The sequence below is a fragment of the Prionailurus bengalensis genome, chromosome C2 (genome assembly GCF_016509475.1).
Source record: "Prionailurus bengalensis isolate Pbe53 chromosome C2, Fcat_Pben_1.1_paternal_pri, whole genome shotgun sequence".
In the NCBI taxonomy this organism is placed as follows: domain Eukaryota; kingdom Metazoa; phylum Chordata; class Mammalia; order Carnivora; family Felidae; genus Prionailurus; species Prionailurus bengalensis.
The window spans coordinates 33,718,637-33,734,824 of record NC_057350.1 but is presented as its reverse complement, the minus strand read 5'-3'; positions in this window follow the sequence as shown (position 1 = coordinate 33,734,824).

Sequence of the window (16,188 nt, the reverse complement as noted above, 5' to 3'; positions counted from 1 at the left end):
CAGAGACAGAACACAAGCAGGGGAGAGAGGAGCAGGGAGAGGGAGAGACACAGATTCTGAAGCAGGCTCCAGGCTCTAAGCTGTCAGCACAGAGCCCGGTGCAGAGCTTGAACTCACAAACCGTGAGATCATGACCTGAGCAAGTCGAACTCTTAACTGACTGAGCCACCCAGGTGCCCCATAGAGGTGTTAAATCAGTATGTAGTACACCTGAAACTAATGTAACATTGTGTATCATCTATATTTAAAAAATATTTAAAAGATCTTAATGTGCTTCATAGAATGCTTACACATATAGATAACAATAATTAAATTGTGATGTATGATAACAAATGATATTTCTTAACTATTTAAAAAATATCATATGTGATTATTGCACCAGGAAAGATGTTCCTTTTTTAACTAGTCTCAGTAATAAATCATTAACAGATAAATATTGGCTTCGTGATAGGTTTTATACCTGACAGTTAAAAAAATCTAATAGTAGAATGGAAGGACTTAAAATCAAAATTTCAAATATATAAAAAGAATATAGGTTTACACTGTATAAAACAATTAAACTGAATGCCAGTTATAGCTTCAGTATGATCAAGAATGACATTACAGGGGCACCTGAATGGCTCTATCTGTACAGCATGCAACTCTTGATCTTAGGTTTGTAAATGCGAGCTCCATGTTGGGTGTAGAGAGTACTTAAAAATAAAATCTTAAAAAAAAAGAGAACAAAAAAAAGAACATTATAGTGTCAGTCAACTGTATTAGTATCCTGATGCAGAATTGATATAATTATAATAACAACATGGATGTTTTAATTGTCTATGCTATGTAACAAATTATCACAAAATCTGCATTTTTTTTTAAATTTTTTTAACATGTATTGATTATTTAGAGACAGAGACAGATCGTGAGCATGGAAGGGACAGAGAGAGGGGAGACACAGAATCTGAAGCAGGCTCCAGGCTCTGAGCTGTCAGCACACAGCCCGAAGTGGGGCTTGAACTCGCAAATCCTGACATCATGGCCTGAGCTGAAGTTGGATGCTTAATCAACTGAGCCACCGAAGCACCCCACAAATTCTGCAGTTTTAACTAATGTATATTTGTTAGCTCATAGTTTCTGAGGCTCAGGAGGCTGGTCAGAACTTAGCTGGGTCTTGCATTCAGTATGTCCCAATGATGCAGTCAGGTTATTGGACTAGTTTTATTTTGTTTTTGTTTTTGTTTTTTTTTCCTTCTGGAATTTAGGTTCTTCTTTTAAGCTTATATGGTTGCCAGAATAATTTAGTCCTTTGCAGTTATAGGAGTAAGTTCCACATTTTCTTGCTGACTGTCGGCAGGGGATTCCTTTCAGCCCCAGTTTCCTGCATTTCTTGCCACATGGCCATCTCACAAGTTTTTGTATAATGTGACAACTCATTTCTTCAGAGCCAGCAAAAGAATTTCTCTCCTTGTGAATGGCTCAGTCTTTCTTTAAGGATTCATATAACTAATCCAGGCCCAATCAGGAAATCTAGTTGTTTTTAATTTTTTTAATCTTTATTTATTTTTGAGAAAGAGAGAGAGAGAGAGAGAGACTGCAAGCAGGGGAGGATCAGAGAGAGAGGGAGCCACAGAATCCGAAGCAGGCTCCAGGCTCTGAGCTCAGAGCACAGAGCCCAACACGGGGCTCCAACTCATGAATTGCTTGCTCATGACCTAAACCCAAGTCTGATGCTTAACCAACTAAGCCACCAAGGTGCCCCAGGAAACCTATTTTTTAGATTAGCTCAACTATAAATTGACATGGGATCTTAATTGCTTTTGCAAAATCTCCTTATTCTTGCCATACAGCTTAGCCCACTCGTTGCAGCAATATCCAACCATATTTACAGGCCTTCCCAACACTGGAGTGGAGGGAGGACTTGTATACCAGGGGGTGTCTATCTTGGAGCCATCTTGAAATTCTGACTGCCACATATGTATTTACTGCTTACCATGTCGGCCATTAGGCTATGTTCACCTTCTAGAGTGTCCTATTTTAATTTGCAATGGTTGTGATGCTGTGGGGTTGAATAACTTAGATAATAATCTATGTTTTGAAAATTAACAACCAAAAGGTGAACAGGTTTAATAATTTGTCCATGGATACACAGCTAGGAAGTGGTATAGGGGGGATTTGAACTCAGATCTCTGAACCTAGACAAACCATTAACTTCTGTGATATCAAACTATTATTATTAATCATTTACCATTTATTACTCTGGAAACAAAAGATGGAAAGCATAGTGCTACATACATTTAAAAGAATTAAGCATTTTCTATTAATAAGTGGCTTGGCAAAGTTGTTCAATATGTAAAATAGGAAAGTTGGACTCGTTCAGTTTAACATGAAAGAACTCTGATAGGCAGAATTATAGTTAAAAATGTTGCAGGAAGCAAGGTTCAGTTGGTTAAGTGTAGGACTCTTGATTTTGGCACACGACATGATCTCACCATTCATGGGATTGAACCCCATGTTGGACTTCGTGTGGGTCAGCTCAAAGATTCTGTCTCCCTCTCTCTCTCTGCCTCTCCCCACCTCTATCTATAAAAATAAATAAATAAACATTTAATAAAATTTAAAAACCTGTTGCCATAGAAATGTATTTTTAATGTTTTATTTAAAATAATTGCAAATTAAATAAAGCGCTACAACAATAGTACTATTCTACTAATCTATGTAAAGGGTAGATTTCTAAAACATATTACTAGTGTGTACCTCCCGGGAAGTCAGGACCCTCTCAGGTGTATTCATAAAATTACCCACATCAGGAAATTAACTCACATTAACCTAATACCTTAGATTTTGGAACGTCCTCCAAATTTCCCTTATATCAGAAGAAAATTCACATCAGGTGTTCTATTCACCTGTCATCCTGTTTCTGTAATCCCAAGCAGCTCTTCAATCTTTTTTGTCTTCGACATTGACACTATGAGTCAGTTATTTCCTAAAATATCCCTCAGTAATGATGTGTTTATTATCCTTCTCATGATTAAATTCAAAGATTGCATTTATATACTGAATAGTCCAGAAGAGTTGGGTTTTTTCAGGGACTCATGATGTCTACTTGTCCCACTATGATAGATATTAATTTTAATCACTCAGTTAAGGTGGTGACTGCCACGTTTCTCCACTGTAAAACTATTATTTTCAACATTGTAATCCATGACTGTTGTATGGTGATATGCTTTGATATTATTACAAATAAACTGTTAACGATAAAACTTCCAAATGCTCATTTTAGCATTCTTTGATGATCCTTGCCTGAGTTAATTATTACTTTCATGGTTGTCAACTGGCAGTTTTTATAATATCATAATTTCTTACATATTTGAGCTATCTTTCTACTATAACGAAGAACACTTCCTTCGTATTTATTTGTTTGCATTTATTAACTTACTTATATCCATATGGGTTCATGGATTCTTATTGAGTTCACTGTTTTATATTTATTTACTAATTTATTTGATATTCAAATTGTCATTAAGTTCCCAGTAAGAAGTTTTGTGACTTTTTGAAATATATTCCTCATTCCTTCTTTAAACAGTTCCTGACTTGTTGGCACAAAAAGGTGTTCTCAGTTCATCTAGAATCAGTTGATCTAGTCTTGGCATCAGCCATTTCTTGAAGGACCTCTAGTTCCTTTTAGTAGAGACTTTTATTTGGAAACCAAAATCGGGACACTAATTGTACTCAATACTACGGAAGCTCATGACTTGGTTGCTATATTAGAGGGCACAGCTAGGAAATAAATGAATGTATATGCATATCCATATATCCATAAACATCTTTTTTAAATAAACATCTTTTCTCTCACAGTATTTATCTATCATCTATCTGCCAATTGTAATTCAACACCGCATGGTTCATTCTAGTTTTCACCAGTTCTGTATTTTAATTCCTTCCTTTGACAGTGACAAATCTAAATCTCGTTATCCACAATATATTAACCTATTTACTCATTCATAAAATACATGCAAAGTACTTACAGGATTACTGACACATAAAAATAGGAAACTGAAGCAGCTACTAAAATAAAGGATTTATGTTTAGCCTAAGAGCATATAGTCCAAATTACTTAGGTTTTTTTTTTTCCTTTTTCACTATAGTTATGCTATGCTTTTGAAATCCATTTGAATCTGTATGGTACTATTCATCTTATATCAGTGTGTTTTCTCTATCCCTTTTGATTTCTGATTTTATTATTTTTTTGAATATGTGAAGATTTAACATAATTTCAAAACTCGGGACAAAAAGATATATTCACTGTAGTGTAATTCTCATGCTTATTATTTCTATTATTTCTGCCCTGTATACACCATAATGTAGGTCACTAAGTTCATGGGTCTCTTTTATTTTTTCACAAAATATGTTATTTCTTTGCACATATAGATACTTTCTTCCACTTTCTTCAAAACTGTTCCACATCAGTTCTTATGGGTCTTTTTTATACCATTTAAAGTTGCATGACCATTTTGTAGATATACCAATTTATTAGCCATATATATATATATATACTGTCCCCAGTATCTTTTAAATATGGACAATGCTGCAATTAATCACTCTATGTATATGTATTTTCATATTGTTGGAGGTATAACTTCAACATAAACACTTAGAAGGGTAATTTGGGGGTTACACAAATGTTGCTTTGTTAGATATTATGAAATTCTTCTCCATAAGGGTTCTACTGATTGGAATTTGTACCAAAATTGTGTGAGTGCCACTTTTCCCACTGCTGCACTAGCAAATCGATAGATTTTTAAAACTGGCAAAAAGCTTGAAGATTTTTATTTCAACATCTTTATTTTTCTTTTTTTTTAACGTTTATTTTATTTTTGAGACAGAGAGAGACAGAGCATGAACGGGGGAGGGGCAGAGAGAGAGGGAGACACAGAATCGGAAGCAGGTTCCAGGCTCTGAGCCATCAGCGAGAGCCCAACGCGGGGCTCGAACTCACGGACCTCGAGATCGTGACCTGAGCTGAAGTCGGACGCTTAACCGACTGAGCCACCCAGGCGCCCCCAACATCTTTATTTTCCAATGAAGACTGGTCTACTCTTGCTTACTTCTGTAATGTCACTTAGTATGCTGGTATTTTTCATTAAATGAAAATAAGATATAACACAGGATGAAAATTTACTAGATTCAGAGTTATAAAACCTAATTCTGTTTCTGCAGAATTGATGAAAACTGTGAAACTTCTATTTCTTGAACATTCATGCCTCTATAATGATGAGTAAGCTGTACCACTTTGTTAAGCCCTAATTCCCAAATGAGGAGAGGGATATCTACCCCAGGTTGAAGATAACCTCATTAGGCAGTGTAACTAAATATTTCCCCAAATTTCCTAAAGGCATATTGAATTTGAAAACATGTTTTTATTATTGGAAATGGTGTTTAAAAATAATACCCATAGTATATTAAAGAAAAACAGAAAGAAAATAGCACTTCCTTTTCTGGTGGGGAAAAATAGATTTTATTTCCCAAGAATTGTATGGAGCCTATATATTTTTGCAACTCTATTAACTCCAATAATACCTTATCAAAATCCGGTCTTCAATTTTTCCACAATGATTTATGGGCTTACACAGAGATAATACACAATCTCTGAGCATAATCAGTGTATTCGGCTCTGCAAAATGTTCCTCCACGTCTGATTTCCTTGCCTGAATGCCTCTGCAAAACACGATGACCTGTCTTGCACTGGACATTACTATTAGTAAATGAAATATTGATGTTGTTTGGGTATACTCATTATGGAGCCAACATTCCAGATTTATTCCATGATATGCATATAATTCAGTTTAGTAAACACACAATCCTGATTTATTTAGCTACTTGGAACCACAAAGGTCTTCAGAAGGATTCCTTTTTCACCCTAATGCCACATCTGAAACATTACATTGTCATCCCTGTTGTAAATGCGATCTATATGTCACCTTTAGTTTTATATGCCCTTTTGGCCAGGCTTTGACTTTCACATGGTAAAAAACACAGCTCTAATCTAATGTACATACTTGATATTTGATATTAAATAAATGAACATTTCTTTTAAAAAATGTCACTAAATTAACTAGAAACAATTGCTACCTTTAGTATTTTTTTTCTGGCTTAATTAACACTATGGATATATTATTTGAAGTGCTAAACCAAACATCTGAAATGTCCATTTCATCACTCATATATTTATTAATTTAAGAGTAGTTTCATATTTTAATGAGAAACTTTAGTGTCTAAGTTCTTTACTGATTCTTGCTTATTCTGAGAGCTAAGAACACCGCTTTTATATTTTTAAACTACTATATCCTTTCAGTAGAATGAAATCTGCACATACCATAACAAAATGTTTAAGAGTTTTATATATTACGAATGCCTGGGTGACTGAGTTAAGCGTCGGACTTTGGCTAAGGTTGTGATCTCCCATTCATGAGTTTGACCCCTGTGTCAGGCTCTGCCCTGACAGAACCCTGCTTGGGTTCTCTATCTCTTTCCCTCTCTCTCTCTCTGTCTCCTTCCCCACTTGCACTCTCTCTCTCTCTCTCAAAATAAATAAATAAACTGAAAAATTGTTTAAGAATTTTTATATATTACATGTACATTCAAGCAATGTCTCCTATAATTATTCCTTTAATCTGTCTTTTCTTTCTGCCTTACTTTAGTTTCTTTTTCCTATTTTTTCCTAACATCTGATTGCTTTATTACAAAGATAATGCAAGCACACACACTGGAAGAATCATTATTTTAGATTTTAAAAATCTTATCTGTTTTCCAAAGTATAGCTTTATACACATGACATTTTCAAGGATTTAATTATTTATTTAATATTTAATATTTATTTATTTATTTATTTATTTTAGAAAGAGAAAAAGAGAGAGATGGAGGAGGGAGGAATAGAAGGAAAGGGAGAGAGAGAATCCCAAGCAGGCTTCGTGCTCGGTGCAGAGACCAACACAGTGTTTGATCCTATGACCATGAAATCATGATCTAAGCTGAAATCAAGAGTCCAACGCTTAACTGCCCAAGGCACCCAGGCAACCCTAAGGTTTAATTCCTAAAGATAATTGAAGATTAAAAGATCCTTCATATAATAAATGTCATGTAATAAATATATTTTGCTATAAAGTTATTATCAAGATAAATAGGGTACTTTATATTTGCCCAAAACATTCATGAACAGTCTACACAGATAAAGACACACACATACTCACATGTGTGTATATGCATACATATACACATGCATACAGATAGATAGACAGATTGATAGATAATATTAAGATTAAAATGATCACTAAGTTTTTCAAGTACACAAAAATATAAAATAGTAGGCACAAAGAATATATCTTTTCATGATAAAAATGGTTATTATGTAGCATATTAAAAGGTAAGAACTCCATAAGATTTAATATCCAAGGTTGAATAGAATTTTATTTTAGTTTACTTAATTAAAATTATTATCATTGAGTGATAAAACTTTGTGTTTTCTTATATTTATCTTTTTGGAATGCCAGAACTGAAAGAAAATAAATATGTTTTATTTTAAATACATAAATATATGCCTACAAATATATGTATATCACAAAAATATATACATACTTATATACATATATAGTTTTGACTTTGTTTTGTTGTTTTTGTCCCCACCAACTGACTGGCATTTATATTTTAAGATTTCAGACTCAGTTCTTACCCTATGTTGTATAGCTTAATTGGCTGATAACCCTAAAACAAAACATATGCTTGACAATTTAATCTAATGTCTATTTTGAGAACAGTAAATGTTTTTCTATATTTTCTATATTATTTATACATTATATAAATTATTATAAAAATAGTATGAGTATAAAATAAATACTAATAAGTGTTATTACTAAATAAATCAATTATGTGTATTTCTATACTATTGTATTTTCTTTCATTTATAATTATTGTTTATTGCTTCATAAAGTAAACACTTTAGTGTTCTGTTTAAGAGATTTGAGTGCAAAGATTATGACTCTAATAGAAATATATCAAAAGTATAAAAGAAATTGTTACTCTCTTTAAAGTGGAAAGCTAATTTTAGACTACATTACCAAGCTATATAAATCAAAACAGTATAGTATTGACTTAGAAGCAGACACATAGACCAATGGAATGGAACTGAGAGTCCAGAAATAAACCCGTGCATAAACCCATGTTAACTAATATTTGACCAGGGAGCCAAGAATATCCAATGGAGAAAAGAAAAGTCTCTTTAATAAGTGGTGCTTGGAGAATTAAGCATTCACATACAAAAAATAAAAAAAAAAATTAAACTGGACCATTTCTTACACCACTCACATAAATTAACCTAAAGTGAATTCAAGGTATAAATGTAAGGTCTGAAACCATAAAACTCTTAGAGAAAAACATAGAAAAAAAATGTTTCAGGTATGGGTCTTGACAATGACTTTGTGGATATGACACCTAAAGCATAAGCACAAAATTTAAAAAAAATGATACTACATCAGACTAAAATCTTCTGTACAGTAAAAGAAATGAACAACAAAATGAAAAGGTAGCCTATAAAATGGGGAAAAAAGTATTTTCAAACAACATTATTTTCTTCTTAGTTTCTATATCCATGTCTGTGTTTTAACATATATAATTATAAAGTAGCATAGGTTTGAGTGTAATTTAAAATGGCATTACAAAACGGTCCTAAAAGTACTGGCTTTAGAATATTGCATTTCTGAAATATAATGCAATGTTTAATCCACTTTATTTCATAGTATTTTTCCCTACACCTACTAATTAAACTGATATTTTGGTGTTAAGAAAAATTTTTAAAAAATCACGCTTTAGATGTCCAAATTTATATCTATGTAAATACAATAACACTTAGGATTCACACTAGACTTTTACTATATTGTTAAGATTTTATTTTATTTATTTATTTTGAGAGAGGGAGGGAGAGAGAGAGAGAGAGAAAAAAAAAAGAGCATGAGCAGGGAAGGGACAGAGAGAGAGAGGGAGAGAATTCCAAGCAGGCTCCATGCTGTCAGTGCAGAGCCCGACACAGGGGCAAACCCATGAACAGTGAGATCATGACCTGAGCCGGAGTCAGGAGTCAGATGCTTAACTGACGGAGCCACCCGGGTGCCCCTAGACTTTTACTATTAAAAGAGATGTTCTCTTTTGGCCCCCCACCAGCAATATTTTAGGTATCAAGTCCCTTTAGCACTTATTAAGGTAATGATTTGACAGTCTTCATGTTCATTAAGGTTATTCTTAAGGAGTCTTGCTTAGGAAATCATCCATTGCAACTAAGATTTTACAAACATAGAAACACATCTTTTCATAAATCAAGTCAAAAGGAAGCAATTTTTTTTTATCTTAGAAATAAGTTCAGGCAGTAAACATGTGACAGAGTTCACTAGAATCACAATTTTATTGTGATAGGACTGTATGAGGCACTATAATATAGCACAATTCCTCCATAGGACTGTGACAGAAAGAGGGGTATAAAAAAATCTGTTTATTAAGACCTAATATTTTTTTCATGGTAAAATTGTGAGCATGTCTTTTATACAAATGTAGCATTTTCCTTTGTTAAATTCAAACAGATTCTCATAAACAGCCAATATGACATGAACATGTGCTGTAAAATAACAAGTCAAGTGGATCATGTAGAAATTCATTTTAAATAAAAATAAAATATTGAACACATTGGTGACATCTGATTCATGTATATTTTTATCTCTTTTTTTATATAATTTTTTTAACGTTTATTTATTATTGAGAAACAGAGAGAGACAGAGCATGAGCAAGGGAGGGGCAGAGAGAAGGGAAGACACAGAATCTGAAGCAGGCTGTAGGCTCCGAGTGGTCAGAACAGAGCCCGAAGTGGGGCTCGTACTCACAAACTGAGAGATCATGACCTGAGCCCAAGTCAGATGCTTAACCGACTGAGCCACCCAGGTGCCCCCATGTATATTTTTATCTTAGATAATATTCTCAGATATACGTATCCATATCTATCTCCTTATAACAGTTAACATTTCAACAATTTTTTGAAAACATATTCACTCTTAATATATGCAGTTTATTGTGTCAATCATACCTCAATAAAAAGTTAAAAAAATCAGGATGCCTGGCTGGCTCAGCTGGTGGAGCATATGACTCTTGATCTCAGGGCTGTAAGTTTCATCCCCATGTTGGATGTAGAGATTACTTAAAAACAAAATCTTTAAGAAAAAAACTTAAAATACATTATAATGAATTCATCCTACACACAGCTTCTTTCTAAATGTCTTTTTTTTTGGGAGTGTCTGGGTGGCTCAGTCAGTTCAGCTCTTGACTTTGGCTCAGGTCATGACCTTATGGTTCATGGGTTCAAGCCACAAGTCAGGCTCTGTGCTGGCAGTGTGGAGCCTGTTTGGGATTCTCTTTCCTTCTCTCTCTGCCCCTCCCCACTCACATGCTCTGTTTCTGTCTGTCTGTCTCTCTCCAAGTTAATAAATAAAAATTTTTTTAATGTATTTTTTTTGAGGGGGAAAGAAAATAATTGAACCTTTTGCCCTTCTAAAGTAATGTCGTGATCTGGTTTGTTAGGGAAGGTTGACGAACACAGGAATAAAATCATTTGTATAATTAGATGATTTTTAGTTATCATCTGGGAGAATTAAGAAAGCAGGGATTTTGCAGGATCCCTGCATATTTCAGCAATTTATTTGGCCGTCAGACAAACAGTAAGAGGCATTGACTAAAGTATTTCATGAAACAATGATGATTAATATTAAACAGGTATCAAAACAATGATGAGTGTTTAAGTTATCCCCCTCTCCTCCTGTTTAATGTAGTAATTTTGGCAACAAGCCATAAACTTTAAGTTTTTGGTATTTGATTAAACTAAGCATGGTATAGTTTTAATACTTCTTTTAAGTAGGGAAAGATAATGATTACCTGAAAACCACAAATTTCCTAGACTTTTTCAAAGTCTTTTGATTTCTTGTGGCAATGTTATTGTTTCTGTTTGCTATTTTATGAGGTAGGGAGAAAATATTTTTTTCTATGTGTTTCTTGCTTTCCTAAAATCACAAGTTTCCTGTATATTCTTTATTGAAATCTTTCAATGTGTATTAATAGTTTAGTTGATAAACTGGTTACCAAGATAACATTGAAATTTCCTACTCTTTTTCATTCCTAGATATTAACCTTTAAGATATAGAAGCATAGGGGCACCTGGGTGGCTCAGTCGGTTAAGCATCCGACTTTTGATTTCAACTCAGGTCATGATCTCACCATTCATGAGTTCGAACCCCACATTGGGCTCTTCGCTGACAGTACGAAGCCTGCTTGGAATTCTCTGTCTCTCTCTTTGCCCCTCTGCCTCCCCCACCCCTCTCAAAAATAAATAAATAGACATTTTTAAAAAGATACAGGATCATAGCTTAGTATGACTGAAAATGCATTAGATTAAATATCTAATAGGATAAGTAGCAAGATATGAAAATGGTTAAAAATGTGGCTCTGAGAGCTAAGCTATCTGAATGAATCCTGTCTTTAACACTTCATATATGAAGTTTGACAAGTTACTTAAACTTTCTGTGCCTCAGATTCAACACTAAAATATATCTAAACAGTATAACTTACTTTATAAAATTGTTGCAAGGATTCCATAAAGCAGTGCACACAATCATCATTAGCATCCTCTGGAATATAGCAAGACCTCAATAAATGTTAACTATTATTATTCTCTTTTTTTAAGTTTATTTATTTATTTTGAAAGAGAGAGAGAGCACGAGTGTGGAAGAGGCAAAGAGACAGGGAAGGAAAAAATCCGACGCACACTCCATAGCGTCAGCATGGAGCCTGACAAGGGGCTAGAGCTCACAAACTGGGAGATCACGACCTGAACAGAAATCAAGAGTCGGCCATTTAACCAACTGAGACACTCGGGCACCCCTAGCTATTATTATTCTTGATACATGACTTGGATTACTTCATTAAAGGAAAACTGCTGTTTTAAGATCAGCTATAAACATGGAAGTTTGACCAGTTACATGTCCAAGTCAAGATAAGGAATAGATAACAAACCTGCTTGCCTTCTCCCTGGTCCCACTCTTCCAAAAGTGGACATACCCTTAAGATTATACCAAAAACAAAGCAAAAACAAACAAAGAACAAAAAATGAAGAAGAAGAAGTTGTTTTCTTGGTTCACAAGTTGGGATAATGGGCAATCTGGGAGTACTGGTGGTGGGCTTCCCTAATGTCCTGACGTAAACCAATCCTTAGTATGAGTCATGCATACAAACACACAGAGGAAAGAAGAAGCAGGGGATAGAAAGTGGCAAAGAACCCATCATTAACCTATGGATTGATCCTTTCCTAAAATACTTGGATTTCCATATAAAGCATGCAATAATAACCCCTTTGTTTAATCTAGTTTGAATTTGAATTCTTGTCATTCGATGCACAAAGATTTCTGCATCTAATTTAAAATTGAATAGATAACAAATAAAAAAGATCAACTTCTCTTTCACAACCAAAGAAAAATTTTAAGTCTCTTGCTGAAGAAGGAAAGAGTCAAAATAAGAAAATATGTATCAGTCAGTTTGTCCCATTTATTTGGTAAGTGTATGTTGCTAATAATGGACTCAATTTATCACAATACTTAGATCTATATAAGATTTCCAGAAAGTAATGGAAGTAATAAGAATTTTGATTAATCCATGAAGACAGAACTGGAAGATGTAGAACTGTTATGTCTCAAGGAATATACATATACACACATTCTTAAGATCATTGAGACATTGAAATAATGTCACTGAAATGCACAAAAAAAATACACAGACAAATTAAAATTTATACTAAGAACCATTTATACTAGGCATCATAGTTGCTTTTAAAAAACATTAAATTAACAAATAGATGAACATGAATAATATAACATCCAGAGATTTCAAGCAAATTCTGCTTTTCCAGGAATAAATCTCTTTGGATGATACCTAAGTCAAATTCATTTTTGTCATATCTTTGCCATAATATTTTATCTTTCATTTAAGTTCCAGAAGAGTGTAGTCTCAAAACCTATACTAAAATGATTATTAATTTGGAACATATTTCTAGTAGTTTAAATAAACATCAGGAAAAGTCTCGAAAAATTCTACTTTTCAAGATCTTTCATTGTAAATTGATAGGTGAAAAAAAAGCAATGGAAAAAAAAGCAATAGAAAAACTATCAAATTATTTTTAAAGGGTTCCAATGGTAACATCAAAATAAATGAATACAGGATTGACCTATACAAGAGAAAATGGCTAAATTATAGGTCTTTACAGATACTTGCTTTTATGAATTTTTAATAAATAATTATTTTTGAAATCATACACACATCTCATATTATGACAATCCAATTCAATAACACTATTTTTGTTACATGAGTTTGAAAGAGAGAGGAATATCATTTCACTTTGTACTTATAGAGAACACTATTTTTCCCTTGAGCAGATTTTTTTGTTTCATCTAAATGTTTTTTACTTAGTTTTAATTGGTTGGGTTGGTTCCAAGTGTTTCTTCTCCTTTCCTCCAGCATCCCACCATGCTGCTACACTGTTAGAAGTTCACTTTGTTGTGACTAACAAACAAAAAAACTGTTTTGTCTGAGGCCTATAGCCAGAATTTCATAACACATGGCAGCAACAGCTGGTATTTCTGGAATCTGAAAGGCACAAGGGAAACTGTTTATGTTTTTTTTTTAAGTATAAATATACATCTCTTTAATAATTCAATTTCCAGAATTATTGGTGTTTTGTTAAAACGAACTAAAAATTGAGAAAACAAGAATGGCATAATTTGCTAAATTTCTGCTACAATAAGGATTTAATTTAAGTTAGCATAATCAAACAGCTATCTAATGTAGATACTAGATGTGTAATGTAGATGATGATCCATTACTCATATTTTGCTATTCATTAAAGCAAATGAAAAAATAATTTTAGGTCAACTGGATCTAGAATTAAGGTTTGCCTTTGGTTCCATTTTTCAGAATAACTACATACTTGTGAGATTCTTTGGTCCCCTCTGATTCTCCAGAACCCACAATTGATTCCTGGAGATAGTTTATTAATTTACCTTCTTAGGTGGCACTTTTATGTCTTATCAAGGTTACTCTTTCTACATCTTTATCAAAAATGAGTATGGATGTTTTGAACATTATGAGAGGCAACAGAAAAATACTTTTGTTGTAGAATCACTTTTTCCAAATCCATATAGATATATGATATAGGTGACTGCATATTCAATTTAAATTAAAAATAACCCCCAACCAGGTGTTGTAAAAATGAAAAAGATAGGGATATTTAAAAAGTAAACTAAGTCTTGGAAACATGTTAGTAGTGGACAGATTTATAAAAAAAAAAAAGTATCAAGGTGGGCACAGAAAGCTGATCCACATACATAATCAAAGACTGGGCAAAGGTAGTCACAAATCCATAAGCAATTACCCAAAAGCATGGTTACATCGCTGATTTTGGTGATTATACTAGGTGGTCAAATTTAGGAAGGATAGCCAAGTGATTAATTCAGAAGTTGAATAAGTTATGAACAATGGGAAATTTATTAATGGAGTTATAATATATATATAATATATAATATAAGAGAGACAGAATATGGATAGCAATAAACAGAACTAAAGAAAGAAGTCTGCTAAGAATTGGAGATGGCCATAAGTTCAAAAAAGGGGTTCAAAAAAAGAGCCCTGATCTCATGATTTAGATGATTCTAGGGAAGTATACAGACAGTCTACTTAATGAAAAATCAAACTAAAATGCAGGCTTTTCTGATAGGATCAGCAAGGTTGGAAGTATAGCGCCACATACACAAGTATTTCAAATTGACCTAGACCAGATATAACAATTAATAAGACACAGTACAAGGTAGTTTACAAACATGACTTCTTCAATATTGGTGTTTATTATTCGTTTATTCAATACATGTTAAATATTTGTTTATAGACAGTCTTCTAAGTTCTGGGAACACTATGGTAGCCATGAGAGAGAGAATACAATCCTTTGAGGAGCTTAAAAGCAATATGAGAAAGAAAAAAGTAGTAAAAAGAATAAATAACAAAAAATCACATTATGGTAAGTGTTTTTAATCAAAAGACAATCATTTAAAAGTATTGGAGGGATGCTTGTTATTTTATGAATACGAAAGAAAGACCACTCAGTGTGTCTGACATTTCAGCTAAGAAGTGAGGATAAAAATGAATGTGAAAGTATTTTCCTATACCTAGAGTCAAAAAAGTGTGCTTCAGGCCATGAAAAAGCAAATTCAGAAAATCAGAAATGGGAAAGAACTTGGATGTTCCAGAAGAAAAGGCTGGTCAGTGTATATATAGGATGTTTGCCCCACGGGCACCTGAATGGCTCAGTTGGTGCACTCACTTCTGAGACACTCAGAAGTGTCTGACTTCAGCTCAGGTCATGATCTCGCAATTTGTGAATTTGAGCCCCATGTCGGGTTCTGTGCTGACAGCTTGGAGCCCCGAACCTGATTCAGATTCTATGTCTCCCTCTCTCTCTGATCCTCCCCTGCTCATGCTCTGTCTCTCTCTCTCTCTCTCTCTCAAAAATAAATAAACATTATTTTTTTTTAAGATGTTCACCACAAAGGGTAATAAAATTCCTTCTGGTTGCACAGTGAAGATTGACTTGTAGAGAGAGAAAAAAAGAAGCAAAAATCTAACCGGAGAAATATTTTGAGTAGTTTATATTGCTAGGAGTTATGCGGTAGCATTAGTGATAGGAAAAGATGGAAACGTAAATTGAAGGGAAACTAATATTATTTGTTGAATAATTATATGCAGATAATAATGAGAAAGGGGTCACTTAGATCTTTATTTTTTATTTATTATATTAATAATCCAAATTTTGTTAGTGTGTTAAAACAGGCTCAAGTAAAAATTTGCATAACATCAAGGACTAAGCAAGAGCTAAGGAAAGATAGCAGGAAGAAGTGTTGTGGACATATACAGAAAGTATGATTTTGAAACAGAGAGTGGGATGTTAAGGAGAAAGAAAAAGAAATGGTTGGATAGCAGAGATGGAAAACAGAGAGAGACTTATTATACTGTTCAGAACTAAGGTAAGTAGAAATGACAAAAATAAATAAAAGGAGCTTCCGACAGGGCCATCTACAGATTAGG